This window comes from Galleria mellonella, unplaced genomic scaffold, assembly GCF_026898425.1.
Source record: "Galleria mellonella isolate WM207_F2 unplaced genomic scaffold, CSIRO_AGI_GalMel_v1 utg173, whole genome shotgun sequence".
Taxonomy (NCBI): Eukaryota; Metazoa; Arthropoda; class Insecta; order Lepidoptera; family Pyralidae; genus Galleria; species Galleria mellonella.
This window is the reverse complement of record NW_026442016.1, coordinates 3,964,203-3,982,081: the sequence shown is the minus strand read 5'-3', so window position 1 is coordinate 3,982,081 and position 17,879 is coordinate 3,964,203. Positions and strand designations below refer to the sequence as shown.

Sequence of the window (17,879 nt, the reverse complement as noted above, 5' to 3'; positions counted from 1 at the left end):
AAATTCGAATTGGGGCCAACGATTCCATCACGAGCCGTTATGTGTACAAGGACTGGCCGCAACGGGACTTCAGCCAAAGTTGTCCTGAATATTAATTTGTTGTCAAATAAAATCCGTGCTCAGTTTGTCCACATTATGGAATGCCGTGCCGTTACCAACAGGCATTTCTGGCAAACAATCCAATGTTGTAATGTAAGCAATTCATGAATACTGATTTCAATTAATCATTGCGGATTATTCAATCAGCAATTTATATTAACAAGGTGCGGGATAATGAAATGGTGCTTATATCTATGTATAGAGGTCGCATATTTGAGTTAGAATTTAAATCGTAGTACATTAGCACACTTAAGAATTATTTTGTAGCTATTAATATGAATAATTTTGAATGTGTAGCTTTATAGTTTACCAGAACAGGGTTATAGGTATTTTGTATGTATGTAAATGTGATGTTTGTGAATATTAACAACGTTTGAATATCACATAGTTCTATCGAAAACAGAAGTAAATTGATATTAAATATAATGCATGTAATCTATGGGCCAAGGTGCGCAGTCAAGCGTACTTGCGTCTGAGTCGCTTATGATTAAGGGTCCCGAATTGGTCTCGAAACTAGTCGAGTTTTTCGATCTAATTATATGTAAGTCAAACTGGTAGTTATTATATTAAAATATAATACATATATGTGATGGTATGTGGCTTTCTTTCTCCTAGACAAAGGATAAATGAATCTATTGATAAAATCGTTATCGTTAGCGTGTCGATGAGATAGAATGAGATGACGATGTGCGCTGTCTTGCTCCTTCATATGCGAGCATTGACCAATTCTATTGATAGGTTCGTTTGTACTTCGTCTAGTTGAGTACGTTCTTAAAAAACAAATTACTATTTGACCTTTATTTACAGTGGCATCGTTTAAACAGCCCAATAATCCTTACTAATGCGAGTATTATAAATGTATGTTTGTTTGTTATTTTTTACGTTTGTTACGTTGCCTTAACAATTTAACAACTATGAAATTTGGTATTCACGTACTATATGAGATGAAGAAGGATGTAGGCTAGTTTTTATTCTGCTCAGTAAACATATCTTAGGCACGCGGACGGAGTGGCGGGTAAAATCTAGTACAAATATTAATAACTAACATGGCGGCAGTAACACGGCTTTATAATAGAATGCATGCCATAAGGTATCATCATTAAGGTATAAAAAATTCTATCATTATAATCTATTTATTAAGTATGTCTTCTCTATCTGCCTCGCAAAGGACTTAGTGTGATAATTTAATACAGGCATTGGAAAGATATATTTGACGTTAAATATTTGCAAATACGTGCCTTTTTCTAACTTGCGATGACGAGCTATTATCTAAAACTTATGTAATATAAGTACGTTTACCATAAAATGTAAATTGCGATTTCATTAAGTACATAGATACGTAATCATTGAAACATAATTTAAAAATTACATATTTATGTATAAGATTAGGAAGATGGTGTAATTTTAACTTTAACTAAACATGTCGTGGTCGCCGCATAGTACAATGCGAATTTAATTGGAAAGTTGATTGACAATGTTCCGGACAATCAATATCAATAACTAGGTAATAACTGCTCAGCGAGATTCACACTGAAGTATTCACTTTCACATCGTACAGCGTACACACATGGGCCTAAATTTGAACGGTACGAAAGTGAGAGGCCGGCTTTTTCTTTGCACAGTGTGTTTGACCATTTGCTACATGAAGATCGCTTGTACTGACCGTAGTATTTTCACCTCCTCCGATCACTGCTTGGCTGATGTAAAGGCTGGTTAATTACCTGCAAAGTACAAATATTTATTGAGTCTAATGTCGACGGGTAAACAGAAATTTAAAACGAATGTAAGTTTCACTGTATGGAATTATCAAATTTGCATATTCTTAACGATTATTTTTAAATATGTTTAAGGTATATTATGTACGTGTAGTATACGTATAATATGTATATTTAGTATAACAATAATGCTTGTTAATTTTCATATAAGTATAAAGTTTTATAATTACAATAAAGAACACTGGAATTATTTTTAACTACGAGTATAATTTTGTGACACATAACTTTTTTTTCATGCGTGTGCACATACTTGATTTTTTTAACTTACATTAAATCTTTTAGGTTCCATAATAAAAAAAATATTTTGATGTTTAATAATTTCGATACAGCCTGCTAAAATTTCCATATACAGAATTTATGCATTAAAGCGTAAAAATATAATTACAGAATATTCAATTATTCTATATACCTAGATTAAACGTGGGAGATAATCCTCTAAGCTAGATTATTCAAGGACACTTACTTCTGTAAATATTTCAGACAGTATAATCTCTAATAATTGTATTTACAGATATATTTAACTAATGATCATTAATGAATGGTGTTTACGATTTATATTATTCAAAGAGACATTTGTTATTAAAATGTATATTAAAAAAAAAACTTGAATTTATAACATTATTTGAATATATAATTAGGTAATTATTCCTAGCATATAATAAACTTGTTATATTTTTTACAACGTACAGCAATCAAGTATACGGTACTCCTGATGATATGCGGTCATCACAGCCCATGGACGTTTGAAAAACTAGTGGCACGAATGATCGTGTACTGTAGAATCCTGTGGCATTTAGATGTAGTTTTAGCATACAGTATTATCACTGCTATGCTCACTATTACATACATTCTTTGTTTTATTTGTAATTAGAGGAATGACTACCTACTCGTACCGGAAATAACTCATATTGCAAATTATGATAAATGTTATGCGTTAGGAATATCATTTACAAATGCATGTTTTTCTAATTAATTAAAAAAATATTAGCATTGTAACATCACGCCGTTTATCTCTTTTTTAGTACGTTTATTGTTTCCTCAAAGAACCATCTGAAAATTGACTATGATAATTTCATCATACATATTTAATGAACGACATTGTCAGTGAATCGAAATGAAAAATTATTTTCTTGTTTTAGGTATGCATTTTAACACAATTACATATTTGATAATGATTTGTTCTCTTATGGGTTAATTTTTGTTCTATCTAAATCTAACTAGTTTGATGTATATTTTTAGTGTAAAATGAAAATGTGGACATAAGAAAATTCGAATTATTTCTGGAACGATGTACCCAATTGAATAGGTTTCCGATTCTTGCTTGACTGAACAATATTGTTAACTTCTTAGTACCTACATTTGTAATAGAATAAGAATAGCCGCAGAATTTGGTTTTGCTTTTCGATTTTATATTGACATTGAACAGTGGTTTTCTAGTTTATTTTGTTTTTTTTTTAAGCTACTCGTATAATAGACGAAATAGCAAGTGTATATTCAAATATTGTATTTAGTTTTAAAAGTAAATTTATATGTAATTTATAAGAAAATAGAATGAGTAATTTAAAAATAAAGAGTATCTATCTATCTATCTAATTTAAGTACACTTTTTTTATTGTTAGAGAGGCAAATGAGCAGATGGTCCACCTGATGGGAAGCGGTAGTCAATAAAGCTTAATCAAATGTTATTATTTCAACCATATATTTATGTAATTATAAGTCTTAGTTTAGATTGTAGTATGAATAAAGTAATTTTATAATACTTTTACGCATTTGTTGTACAATAATATTTTATTGATAGTTCATTATTTATCGAAGATCTGTAGATTAGTAAAACTGGAATTTTGCGAGAATGTTTACTTGTGAAAGCGTGAGATAATAGGAGAGAACAAGCACTTTTTACTGTAATTAAGGTGATCGTCAACTAGTATTTACTATAGTCTCTAAATGGATGAGGATTAGAAGGATAATCCTGGAGGATCAGTTGACCGCATGGAGTGATGTGAATGGTCGTTTTATCTTGTCCATAGAGGTGTCACTTCATTATTGATTAGTTTATTAAAGATCTGTCTATAGTCCTCGATAGCTTAACGAGGACAAAATATTTAATGACTAATGATAATTACTAAAACTATTATAACTGTTTGTTTATATAATCTGTCTGGCCGTCTATACACCTGTCTTTAGATTGAAGAGTCATAGTTGATAAGTAAAGGACGTATAGATGATTTTGTAATACGTCCGAGGACAATATATGGAAACCGGTTTTGAATGGTAAGATTTCATTCCTGACTAAATTTATATAGATTTCTACGGAAGAAAACCTAAGAGAGAAAATTTAAGATAAAAAAATAGAGGTAAATTGAGATTCTGTTTACTTATAAAGACATATAATAATAATATTTGGTAATAAAGACGGAACACAAAAAGATAAACAAATTAAAGAGTACAAATAAACAAAATTGCTAATGAAGGTAGAAAATACAAGACAGAAGATAAACACATTAAAAAGAACAACAAACAACGGAATTGAAAATTTTATTGTCATCCTACATACGATTCGTTTGGCGTTGATGTCCTGGAAAGTTGCTACGTGTCCAACCAGTTTGGGCCCACAAACGACACGCGCACGCAAAACATACGTGACATCAACCTAAAACGGACGCGACGGATTCATTGTCAGTGTCACTTGTCCATTGACTGTTTTACAGTTACTTAAGCCTTTTTCTAACTCCCCTCTCTATATGGTTTCGAACGCGCCTTCCATATTCATATTTAATTTGGAAGTGAAAGACTGAGGATGCTATCGGATGAAAGGAAATAGATTTCTTTCTTTTCAACGATTCGAATCCAGATATTGTGAGGTTATGTGCAGGGTCGTTGTCATCGAGTAATTAAGATTGAGAAAGCTAGATCCGGGAGTAATAGGTATATCCGGTTCTAGAGGTCTGAGACTTAGGTTCAGGTCTTTGTTGGTCAGTATGCCGCGGCAGTAGATTATGGATAATTATGAGTCTTGATTATATATTGGATGGGAGGTTACAAGTTTAATATATGTGATGAATATTGTAATACTTATTGTTAGTTTATTTCAGTTTTTCAGAGTTAAGCTATTCATATCGAGCTTCGAAACATTCATGTTTAGCTCATTCGAAACTTTCATATTCGTTGTATATAGTGGAGTTTATTGTGTAAGATTCAATAAAATCGAGACACTAGACGTCAGACTCCAGCAGACTCCACTGCTTATTACACGAAATATTTTTATGATTATTTGTTAGAACATTTTAAATTTCACTTTAGTGTACAATGTTTTATTAAAATTTTCATAAGACTTATTGCAAAAGGTTGGGTTACCTACATCGTCATTTATAAGTATAGGATTATTATATTTAATACTATCTTGAATAATTATGCATATAATCCTTTGTTTCATATATTGTCACTCATAAATAAATATAGGCTCGAAACGAAAAATGATCTCTCTAAATTATTTCTAAGCTATTTTTACTACTTTTAAAGGTTTATTTTTTGATTTTTTAATTGATAATGATCTTATATGTTTAATAATGTATTAGTTAACTATACTACGTAGTTATATAGCCGAGAGTCAGTGCACATAGTTGAAGTTAGTGGTATTTTCCACTCCCGTTGTGTGCATTGATGTGAAAGAAGGCCCACTCTTGAACAACTTGCGCGTCTATTGAGAGAAAAAATCTTGTTAGAAAATGGGAAGTCAACAGTTGGAAACTAGTCTTGCGAGTATACGGGTAAAAGTATTTTTATTTTACTAACTAAAAAAAACTAGGTATACTTTTTGAATATCACGGTTTATTCTTGCACACTGAATAGCTAAGCTCTATCTATTCATATAGACTTATCTGCAGTTATGCTAGTTGTGGTCAGAGTAGGTTAATTGAAATATGTGGTATTCAGTTTTGCATACATATGATTTTTGCGCTTTTGTTAATAGTTAACTTGCCTTTAAATGACTCCTTTAATTTGATTGTTGCACCAGTAAGTCACGCATAAAAAAAGTAAAAGTTTGAATAGACGAAAAAATGAAATAAACGAAAGTACCATGGAACAAAACAAATGGAGATTTTATGTCGTGACATTTTACATTTTAAGAGTGGAAGTTGGTGAGTTGGAACACAAAAACCCAGATTCAAGCTCACGTATGAAACGAATTTTGCGGTCAGTTGGGGACATAATGTAGGTAATGTTGAATTTTACTTTTTATTTAAATTTCATTTTCAACTCGCTCCTACTTAAGTTGTTATTTATTTTAAAATTCCGTAATATTTTCATGTAATTTAAGCGCCACAAAACAGAACGGCAGTAATTAATTGTAAAGAATTATTAGTATATATCTACTTGGAAGACGTTGAAAGCAATAACGGATGTAAAGGTATATATTAGGTAAGTTACAAGTGTCATTGTTAATATTAAAATTAAATTCGAACTGTTGAAAAGAAATATAAAATGTCCAATAGGAATTTTCAAGTCAAAGCAGTAGTGTTCCGCTAAAATATTTTTTTTTTTATATTAATATTTATTTATACTGTAGATCACTTTTAACGATACAGCAACCCATTGTTTTATCAGTGTGGTTTTTTCTTATATATTTTTTATAATTTGATAAGTTTTAGAGAGAATAAAAAATGTAGCTATCTATGTTATATGATGACAACAGAGAATCGCCATTGATTTGTCTTGAATTTGGAGTCTAACTGATTCTATTTTATTCTACACTCACTCTTATCAATATATGATTAAATACATGTTTTTACACAATATTAGCATAGGAATCCTTTATTTTATTTTATAATTATAATTTAATAATATCAATATTTTTTTTGACAATTCATTCAAAATTTCTAATAGAGTAAATAATAATTCATTCATAAACAACGTAGAAATCGCTATCTGCTGCATCCTAATATAGTTTTCTATTTCCTTTTTAAAGTGGTTATATATTTATTTGATATGTGTATTAAGTTGACGATTATAGCAAAGAGTGTATTATTATATAGATATAGGCTCTTTAGATACTTATTAAATAAATATATAAAACAAAGCAGTTGTTTATTTTATAAATGATTTTAGGAGAGTTTTAATCTCTTCTGTAACTACACTGTTATGATTAATTTAATGCGCAATAAGGCAATGGTAATTTATCATAATTTCAGAATTTGTAAATAATATGTATCAAAACACTTAAAATTAATTATAAAAAAAAAACTATAATAATATAATTATTCTTGTAGTTTCCCCAATAAATAAAATAACGTATGTACTACATACATTTCCTGTGTATGTGATAGGTAGATCATTGTAATCAAACTGAATATTATTGTGTTTGTTATACTATAATAAGTTTTTAATTCTATATTCAATCATCTACAATGTAGATGAGTCAAGAGAAGGCGTGATATCTAATACAATGTAAATGTTTAAGAGGTTTAAGAAAATAATCATTAGGCACAACATAAATTATAATAATGTATAATTTAAAACGATAATAAAAGCTGATTCATATACGAGTTCTGTTTTATAATATATCCTTCCCCATCACGGATGTTCCGAGTATGGTGCAAAAGTTAGACTTCCCTTATGAAGCAGGTGGCGATTATTATTAGTAACACTTTCCGTTCATTGAACCGACACCGTTACTCGTTTTACGCATTTAGCTCTCGCCGCAAGCATACGACATGACATAAATAACAATTGGCTGATCGGCAACTGGTTACTGATCCTCTCGCTAGGATTGGGAGTAACAGTTAAGGTGACCTGAAAGTACACTTCAATAATAAGGCCAAAACAAGATTTGCCTACACACCTATTGAATGAACTGCTGTTGTAACATGTTGAACAGTTGTCTGTCATGTAACGTTACGTCACTTTTTGCTTCGCGTCTTTATATTCCAGTTGATTGGTAGGTAGTTCTAATAACGTTTTGATTGAGAATGACTGCCTAAATCATTTATAACAACGGAAAATCCAAACGCATGCTTTTTCGGTCATTGTCATTTGGTGCACGAATAACAGATCATTCTGTGCTCTCAGTACTAATTGGTGTAAATTAGTTACGCGATAGATTCGTAGTCAATGCGTTATTACTACGTGAAGCAGAGTAAAAGCGAGATAATGGAGCGTTTGTATGCTGCATTGTTATTCAAACGCGACAACGTGAACATCCGCGCTCTTCTTTTGCGCTATTTTTTTTGTGCCGCCATTTTGTGTTCCGGGGTGGTGTGCGCGGAACGAGCTTGTTTTATGACAAAAGTGAAAACGTCACTGCTGTTGGATGGTGAATGACACTTGATGCTAACTGCGAGGTAATCGCTTGGCTTCCTCTTGCCCTGCCCTCCTAATGAATGTGGTTACGTGTCAGTGCTTTTAACGCGACAGTCGTGACCCCAAACTTTCATTTCTTTTCTATTATAGTTAGTACGCGTTTATTTAGCCAAGTCGTGCTTATGAAATCTAAAATATTTTTTAGTGGGTATGTTCTATTTTACCTATTATTCTTCTCAGAATAATATTGATCACAGATTCTATTTTGATAACCTGTATCTTCGTAATCGCGTGGAGGTCATCACAGATTATATTGCTCTAGTCTTTGATACAGATTAAATCAATTTTGTGTAAATTTATTGTGTATTGAAATTTGTACAAACGCTTGACTTTAGGTAAAATTGGTTAATAGTGTAAAATTGCTTTATGATTTATATAACCAAAACAAATTTTCGATATTAGGAAAACAATGAACCCTTGTTCGAAAGTTACAAGTCTGTTTGCGCCACCTGTCATGTAGATGTTATAGTAAGATCTTACAATTTAGAGATAATCGTAAACAAAACAAAGTTCTATTGATGTAAACAATTTTTGTAATGTACATTCTAAAAATGTATATAATAGGTTTAATTAAAAAAATGCTTAAAGGAATTATTTGATTTTCAATTAACTTTAAAAAGGAGGTGGTTCTAAATTCAACTGTATTTCTTATTGTACACGATATATTATGAGGACACTTTTTTAATTGGCGGGTCTTATTTGTTCTTCATTAAGTTTGATATTGGTGATATTGGATATTCATTTATAAATTTATAATTTGAGAGAATTATTATGTTACAAATCACTGAAGCAATTATTATAGGTCATCGTATAAAATTATATCGTACATTTACAACCTGAATACTGCGTCGTTATTAACCGTTGTTCTTTGCCCAATTTATTTGTATGTCATTTTACGTGATATGTATGCATGTCAAAGATGACAGAGTAGAAGTTCCACGAGAAGAATGTTACAGCCGACGGGTTCGAACCCGTCGGCTGTAACATTCTTCTCGTGGAACTCGCTATTCCGCATCGGTGGTCGGCTAACGGACTACACGTGCCAACAAGTGGTTGCTAAGGCCATTGAACAGAATATTAATATCTCTATCTAATGAAATGGTAAGGCGGCTGAGGCTTGCAAAATAGTTTTATATTATAACAATTATTATTGTACAGGGTTGTATCTACGTGTTTATAACTAGGTTTTCGTATTTTATTGCACATATTGGTTGCCATACACATAATTAGATAAAACTAAAGAGTATTTAAATACCAAATTTTACATTATTTAACTTAATTGTTTGGTGACTGGTGAATAGTAAAACAAAAATAGTAATTCTAAAAGGAGTTCTATACAAGTACCATAACATTTTGTCGCGTATTAATTGTAGATAAAATACAATTAATATTTATTAATTATATCTGATTTTCGATTGCTTTAATAATATAATAATCGATAATAAGAAAATAAATAATCACCATATTTAATTTCATTAACGCTATTATGTTCATAGTAAGTGTGTAATAATAAATAAACATATTCATATATCAGAATGTTTTCGGGTATGTATGTAAATCCGGATCATTGGCGCAATATGTCACCTAATAAATTTTAATAAATGGGTTGTCGTTAGATTCGCTTTAATTGCATGAGTGTTATAATCGCATAGCACTTTATATATAGACGTACGAGTATAGACGCTACACAACGACATCATAAAATATTTATGATTTCCACAGATTGTAAAAAAAGTACGAAGATTATTCAAGTTACATAGTGTGAGTGTGACGGAAGGGTTTTTGTAACTGCTATGAACTGTCACGTCCGTTTGTTGAATTACTGTCATCAAATTTGTGCAATCATTTTTTATGGGTCTAAGTAGAATGGTAACCCCATGTTACACGCAAGCAGGGCACCAGTGGGAGATGATAGGTGACGATGAAAGCAGGTCAGTTGGTCCATCGTAGTGAATTCAACAAGATTTAACCACGGTCGTTTCCGTGGTGAACCGCGTGGAAGTCAATCTGATAAAGTATATTGCTACCAATGGGAATTTTAGACCCCATTATTAATAATCCCCTTCCTCCCTTTGTCAATATTTATACGTCTAATAGTCGCATGTGGATACATAAAGTGCAGGCTTTTTTAATATTAACAGTGAGATTTGGTTAATTATAATATTTTACTTATACTTTATTTATAAATGACAATTATTTTCCCCCAAATGTAATTAATGCCAATAAATTGTCGTCTTTATTCTGATAATGATATTTAACGAGTAAATTATGTTTTTATTAAGCATTTAAATGAACAGTGCATAGTAGTGCGATTCCTCATGACATAGTTTCAGAAATCATTATAAATTAATTTTCTGGTTTGCTAATTATTTATATGATTCGATGTTACATTAATATTGTTATAATACAAAATAATTCACCGTGGTTATAACAATGCGATATTTTATTTTCGGTTCATAATTAATAGAAAGAAATATTCGTATAAACCATTCAATAAAAGTAAGTTACGATCAATAACGGCTCTAATTAGTTTTCTTTATAAAACATATAACATAATAATAACTAGTATATAAAATCGTGTACGTAGTGGTGATCTAGTTTTCTAATTTGCCCATTAACGGCTTTTATAACATGCTATCAGAATATTAATTTAGTTTGTGGTTTCATATCACTTCTAACCTCATCTTTACGCTATAATTATAATCAAATAGTAATTTAGGATTTAAAGATTTAATTTGTAGTTCTAATAAATTAATGAAATTACTCGTAGAAAAAATAACCTAAATAGTATCTCTTTAGGTACAAATGAAGAAAGTTGGAATAATAATTATCGTAAGTATACAGTATATTGTAATTAGTAAGGCATCCCCAAATTTAAAACGCGAGTAAAACTTACATAAATTAACACTTTACACATTACAATTAAGTTCTATAGTTTATAACTTCACAATTTACAATTAAGTTGAAATATATAAACTGTAAGTATAAAATATCAAAGAATTCAAAATTGATAAGAAAACATTTCTGAGCGGGGACACTCTACGAGCTAACGGGACCTATTGTTGCGTTCAAGTACTGTTATTCTGTGTTATCTCTTATCGTACGAAATGATACTACTCTATTAGATGGAGTACAAATTGTTTTGTAGAAAGTTGAGGAATTCAGGTGGCTCAGGACCATTCCTTATGGTCGTTTAAAGGGGATTTTATGTTCAATGTTGGAAAATAAATGGCTGAAATGATAAATGATTAGCTACAGCTAAGTTAACGAGGAATGATTTACAGTCTAAGTTCATGTAGACGATGATGTTGCGTTCCCTAAGTGATTATTTTTCTGGTATGTATTATAGAGATTAAATTGTCAATATAGATTTTTGGATTTTACTTAATTTTTTTTCAGTAAAATATAGTATTTCGTCATATTGAAGAGTCGAAAATATGCAATAAAATTATGTTGTATGATTTTTCAGTCGAATAATAAGTAAAATGTAAACTTTGACTACTAATACAATGGGAAAGTTTGTAAAGATGTTTGAATGTTTGATTAAATTGATTAAAATTTCGAATGAAATTTACTCGTAATGTATAGAAGGATCACAAAATTAGATTAACGTTTACCACACTTAAAGAATTTTAGTACTCTGAAAATGTTAATCTACAGCTTGATCCCACGGGATCTAGTGATAATAATACTTAATCTGACGAGATTTGATTATAATAGTGATGGTTGGTATTAGTTATTTCATTCGTGGACTAATTGAAGCTGTAGCGGATTCGAATCCCTTCAGATTCTGAGCTATCGGAAGATTATAATTTTAAATTTAATTTCGTATTTATTTTATTATTTATGCAACTTAGAATGACAAACAAGCTATATAGTATATTTAAATATTCCCAAATGCGGAAGTAGTGTTTTAAAATATTTTAAATACTACTTCCGCATTTGGGATTCAACCTTAGGACAATTTTTATCTTAATTCAGATAAAACCTCGGGATACAGATAGTACATAATAATAGAAGGTAACTTCCCAAAGTCTGCACGGAAAAAGTTTTATTAAAAGTATAACATAAAGACACTGCGACTAGAATATTGCATGATCAAATCACATTTCCAATCTTTCATATCCGTATAGATAGATACGGATTTCATTTCACTTCGAAATCTTTGAACGTTCGGTTCTATGGCGTAATGGTGCCTCCACATAATAGCAGGTAGGTACCTACTATTGTACCATATTGATCTAAGAATTCCATTGATAGATATATATGGTTCAGTTGAATAAAGGTTATTATTATTAGATTATTTAAACTAAATATTTTAAGTCACGTCAAATGTAAATGAAAGTTTTAATAAAATATAATAAATAAATAAATAAAATAGATTCATCATCATCATAATCATATCAGCCTGTAACAGTCTACTGCTGAACATACGCCTCCTCCATAAGGGGAGTTTTGCCAGTAGTTGCCTTGCTTGGCAAGCAGGTTGGCAATCGTAGTTAGGCTTTATAGATGTTGTTAAAGGGATGTTGCTGCCCATCTTTTGACCATTAAGTTCTCTTGGTCGCATCTTACAATATTTACAGGAAAGAAAGAAGTGGCCCATTCTATGCCGGAATATTATAATGAAATAAATTAAAAAACAACAGATTACAAACACAATATTCCTAATATTGTGTTTGCAAAATTTTATAATATTTCCTTTTTTTAAATTCTGTTTTTAGGTACGATGAAATATAATCCACCGCGAAAATTGTTGTCCGGTCGTAATAGAATAAAATGTATGCTGTAATGCATATGTGTTTTCCAATATCTCGTTTACCTCTACATATAAGAAAAAAATGTCCACGAGCACAATTTTAAGTTAAAAAATCTTAAAAGTATTTAAAGTCAACATTTGGAATCGGAATTACTAAGATTTACAACTGACGGCGTATCGTAGCCAATAAAACAGTTTTTTTTTAAACCGGTGATTTATGAAAACATCCAGCTGTTTAGTGATTTCACTCAAACATCCATAAAAGGATATTCTCACAGACATTTCTTGTTTAAACACTGTCATAAATTATTTAAAAATCTACCTGTGGTACACTGAGTCACTGAAAGTTTTTGTTGTATGTAATTCGTGAATCCGGTTAAAGGTACCGTTTACCTGGTATTAGATTATTACATTCTTAGGGAATTTCGTATACAAAGCGGGGTTTTATAAGAATTTTTCGTTTTTATACAATACTCGTATCAGTGATGTTATTTGTTTGATGAGAAATTCAAAATATATCATAATGTGTAATATTTACCGTTCAGTTAAATATTACAGAACTGTTTTTATGTAATAAGAATAAATTGAAAATGAATAAATTATGTAATCGTAACTACATTAATATGCAAGTAATACGGTAATAAATATTATTGATTGTATGAAAATATATTATTAACACTTGTATATTTATCTCAAAAAATACAAGAGAAGAGAATCGAGAATCTTCTATTTGGATTCCCTTTAAAAAATATAGTCGATACTTACCTGTTTTTTTTTACTCTATTTTTCAAAACTAAAGGAGTCAAGCACGCGAGATAAATATTATAATCACTGCTAGGAACAAAGAGAGATACTCTGGTATTTTTTGTTCTCATAGTTAATAGCTATTGAATTCCATTGTTTTTTGTTGGCACAGTGTATATTGCTCAATGGTTTCCTTAACTGCATCAATTTTGAGAAATACTGGTTATTAAGTGTCTATATCGGTATATTTAATTGCATGTTAGGTTTCATGACCTTGTTTGACTTCAAAAATTAAGATGGTTACAATACAACATATTTTTTGTTACGAGATATGTTAGTCCATATATCGAGGCGGTGTGAATATAGTAATGGAAATAGTAAATACATAAAAAATACCTCGTTATTATAATTATAATTTTTAATTTCTTCATTTATGTGCTTAAAATAAGACTGAATTCCCTTTATTTCCTACAATAATAGTCGTCATTCTATATTCTTTTAAAAAATTCATTTGAACCTAAAGGTTAAATACTCGTACATTTTTTATATAATATGTCGTCGCCTTTCTGCCCTTATTCCAATTATATAAATTGTGAGGTCGACGTAATATATTTTTCACATGTATTAAGTCGTATTATTCTATATGTATTTTTATATAATATTTACTTACATCAATTATTTTTTACAATGAATTTCAAAAGAAAAAAATAAAAGTACATATAACGATAACACACTAATTGCTGATCACAATTATCCCTTCTCAGAAATTGATAATGGATAAATTGAAACCAATTTAAAAAATTCACTTCGCTGAATGATTATATTACACTAGCTGTTATCCGCAGCTTTGCGCGCAAGATGTCTTGTTTACCTTTTAAGTTGTAATTCTCAAAAAAAATTCCTTAACAAATGCTTACGTTGTAGTTCCAAATTTCAGCTTCTTAGACTTTGTTGTTTTGGCTGTGCGTTTATAGACAGTCAGAATAAACGATTTTATAAGAAACAATTTCCTGATAAATGTAAAAAAATGTCAATGAAGGCATGCCAACATTGACCTATGCTAGATATAAGATAAGGCAACAAACTGAAATCTAGTGAGTTGTGAATTCCAAATACAGAAGGATATGTGTACGGGCGTCGTTCCAAGGCTAACCGGTTTTACTTCGGAGCTTTATCTTTTCAAAGTTGCTCGCAGAGCATGTCTATAATATTATACACATATGTGTACTTAATTAAATAGACAACGGTGGTTTAACCGCAAAAATACGAGTTTTGTTATACGTAAGCATGGTTGAAGATGACCTCTAACCTTTTAAGCAAATTTACATGCCAAAAACACAAACACATAAGAACGCTAATTTATCTTTTGTCAACTCCTATATTGTGTTTTTCTTTATCACAAGATAATATTTTTTTCAATTCCCACTTTTTTCTTTCTACCATATTTTTTATGATATGTACTTATAATGGCAAATAAGCTGACAATCTAAATAACCTCACTACTATAATAATATATTAACCTAGGAAAATAGTAACCGTCATCTATATATATATATATAGTTTGAAAGTCTTTTAGTCCAAGAGTTGTTAGGTAATCTTACTCAATTAATAAATATAACACAACGTTTAGAAAAAGGTGATTTTAGTTACACGGGCTATTCTAACACCATGCTTGTTACACCTTGAAATTTAAATCTATTGATTTATTGTAATAACCAAATGCTTTTGTACTAAGTACCGGGATTTGTAGAGAAGCGTCATAAAGAAAAGTGCGTAGCCGTCTATACACAAGGACTACATTTTGGATAATACAGAATAGATAAAAATGATCTGTATCTTTTCGTTAATTATTTACAAGTAACAAAAAGCCTTTATTATTATGCAAATTTGCTTCACTCGAACGAAATCGAATTTTGTACAGTACCCGACGTTAAGTGAAATTATGCGAACAAAGTAACGCCTAATTTGTATCACGGTCCAATAGCAGTTTTAAAGTCAGGATGATGAAAATAAAAACAGCAACAGCCGAATGAACAACAAAAAGGCCGTAGTTTCTAAAGTCCATGGAAGCGAGGAGTTGAATGGGGCTAACGAGACAGACGGGCCGATGGTGCTCGCTGTTTGTACGGAACCACAGAAAATAGCTGCGCCAGTTACTTTTAGAGCGCACTTTTGTACTTAATTTTTGTCCAGTCATTCGCACCAAGGTAGATGGTTTTTTCTATTCGCAACTGCAAATTATAGCGCTAAATGATTTCGTGATTTATTCTTTCATATAAAAGAAGTATTAAAGAAATAAAATGAATACAGCTTTATTAATAAACACAACATTTTAAATAAAAATAAAAAAATTAAACTAATATTTATAAATGATTTGTACTGAAAAATATTTGTTTTTAAGCTACTTCTAACATTTGTCTATATCTTTCGTTATATATTATAAATCAATTTTCATAATAATTTTTGCAGCCGACGAATTTTACCACAATTTAAGTTGCTTTTTTGGCGGAGCTTAGTATACCTCTGTTTTGTTTAGGTTAGGATATTTATTGAGATAATGCATATGATGCCTGATGAAAATAATAAAATATTAGATAGGGTTGATTATATCATAATTCTAGAATAGAATTTGGTTTGAATTAATAATTTACCTAATCAAGAAAGTTGGTTTCATGTTATTTCTACAATAATAATTTATGAGAAAAAGGTTTTACCTATTAGCAATATAGGTTAAATATGTATTTAAAGGTTTATTATAAATTAATTGATTGTAACATCTGTTTAACATTCATTAATATCGAACCTTGAATTTAACCATTTCATGAATTAGAAATCACAAGTCGAGGACCATTATTGAATAATTTCACGTAAAATTATATGGTATTATGTAAATAAATGTTATTACATAAATAACGAAATCGCGTTAATATTTATTACAAATTATTCGTAAATTATTTTGTAAATCACTTATTTAACAACATAATAATTCTGTTTTCTTTCTATTAATTCTAATATTAAAGTAAAACATGAGTCTTACTGTTTATTCGTTTATTTGTTACCTCTCGGTGTCTTAACTATTTCTTATGAAAATTTAGTATACACATGCTATACAGGATAGAGAAAGACGTAAGCCACATTTTATACCAGGTTATAAATATATTCTGGTAATACAGATAAAGTCATGGGTAAAGATTATTTCTGTATAAATGCCTATCCTTGACTGTATTGATTCGCTTTTGTTTTTTAATTTTATACCTTACAAGTTTTTATTCAAGAACTGTACGTTCAATGTTGAAATCGAGTACCCACCTACCTACTTATTTGGTTGGATGGTATGCAGTCGGGTCGCATCGAAAAGTTCAAGGCTTAGCAGTTCATTATAGTCTATAATCTTGCTTAATACTCGATTGTCAATAATTCGTTAGTCTTTATTTAAAATAATCAATGATAATCGATAGGCCTATTGATAATATGGGAATAATCGATTAAATGTAGATTCTATTTATGTGAAGTTTTATAGAATTTAAAAGATTATAAGTTTATGAAACCAATCTGTTAAATCTAGTAATACTATCGATTACTTCGACAAGTAGCCATCCTAAAATTCCAAAAGTATCGAATAATTAATAATATGTTTCTAATATTTGCTACATATATTATTGATTATGTCAATTAATCGGCAATTATAATGGTTTAATTATTAGTAGTCGACTACATAATCGATTATTAGATTATTTGTGGCCTCAAAAATCGGTAGTAATCGATATCGTTCGATTATTGGGCAACACTAATTCACTATTATGGAAATTAATAAACCCATTAAGTTCTATTTAAATAGTAAAGAATAATAAACTATATAAATAGGAACTAATAATGAACATCAGTGAAGATCAGAATAAATTGAAATAAAAAGAACAGTAACTGGTTATAGTTACACAGTTGTTAAAAAGGGCAGAAAGTTCAGTGCTATGGAAAACTAAAACTAAATACATTATAAGCATCAGATCTCGTTACTAAGTTTTAAACGGACTGTTTGTCTCCTATTTGATTTTTGAGTTTGTAAATATAGCTTTGTAGCAACTCAAATCTGCCAATAGATAAAATGTCTTATTGTTAATTGCGATTATGCGACGCAATTTAAAATG

The 17,879-nt window shown here is 30.0% G+C and overlaps 1 protein-coding gene across 4 annotated transcripts in view; it reads right to left on the bottom strand.

Annotated features, from left to right (window-relative positions):
• Nucleotides 1-17,879, bottom strand: part of LOC113515566 (sushi, von Willebrand factor type A, EGF and pentraxin domain-containing protein 1) — a 107,734-nt gene that overhangs the window by 64,916 nt on the left and 24,939 nt on the right. For 2 of the 4 annotated variants that reach the window (XM_026899826.3, XM_031912486.2), the window contains exon 2: nucleotides 1,763-1,820. The exons of the other annotated variants lie outside the window; for them this stretch is intronic. The gene's annotated coding sequence lies outside the window, so the exon portion shown is untranslated. The remainder of the gene's footprint in view (nucleotides 1-1,762; nucleotides 1,821-17,879) is intronic. 4 annotated transcript variants of the gene reach the window in all.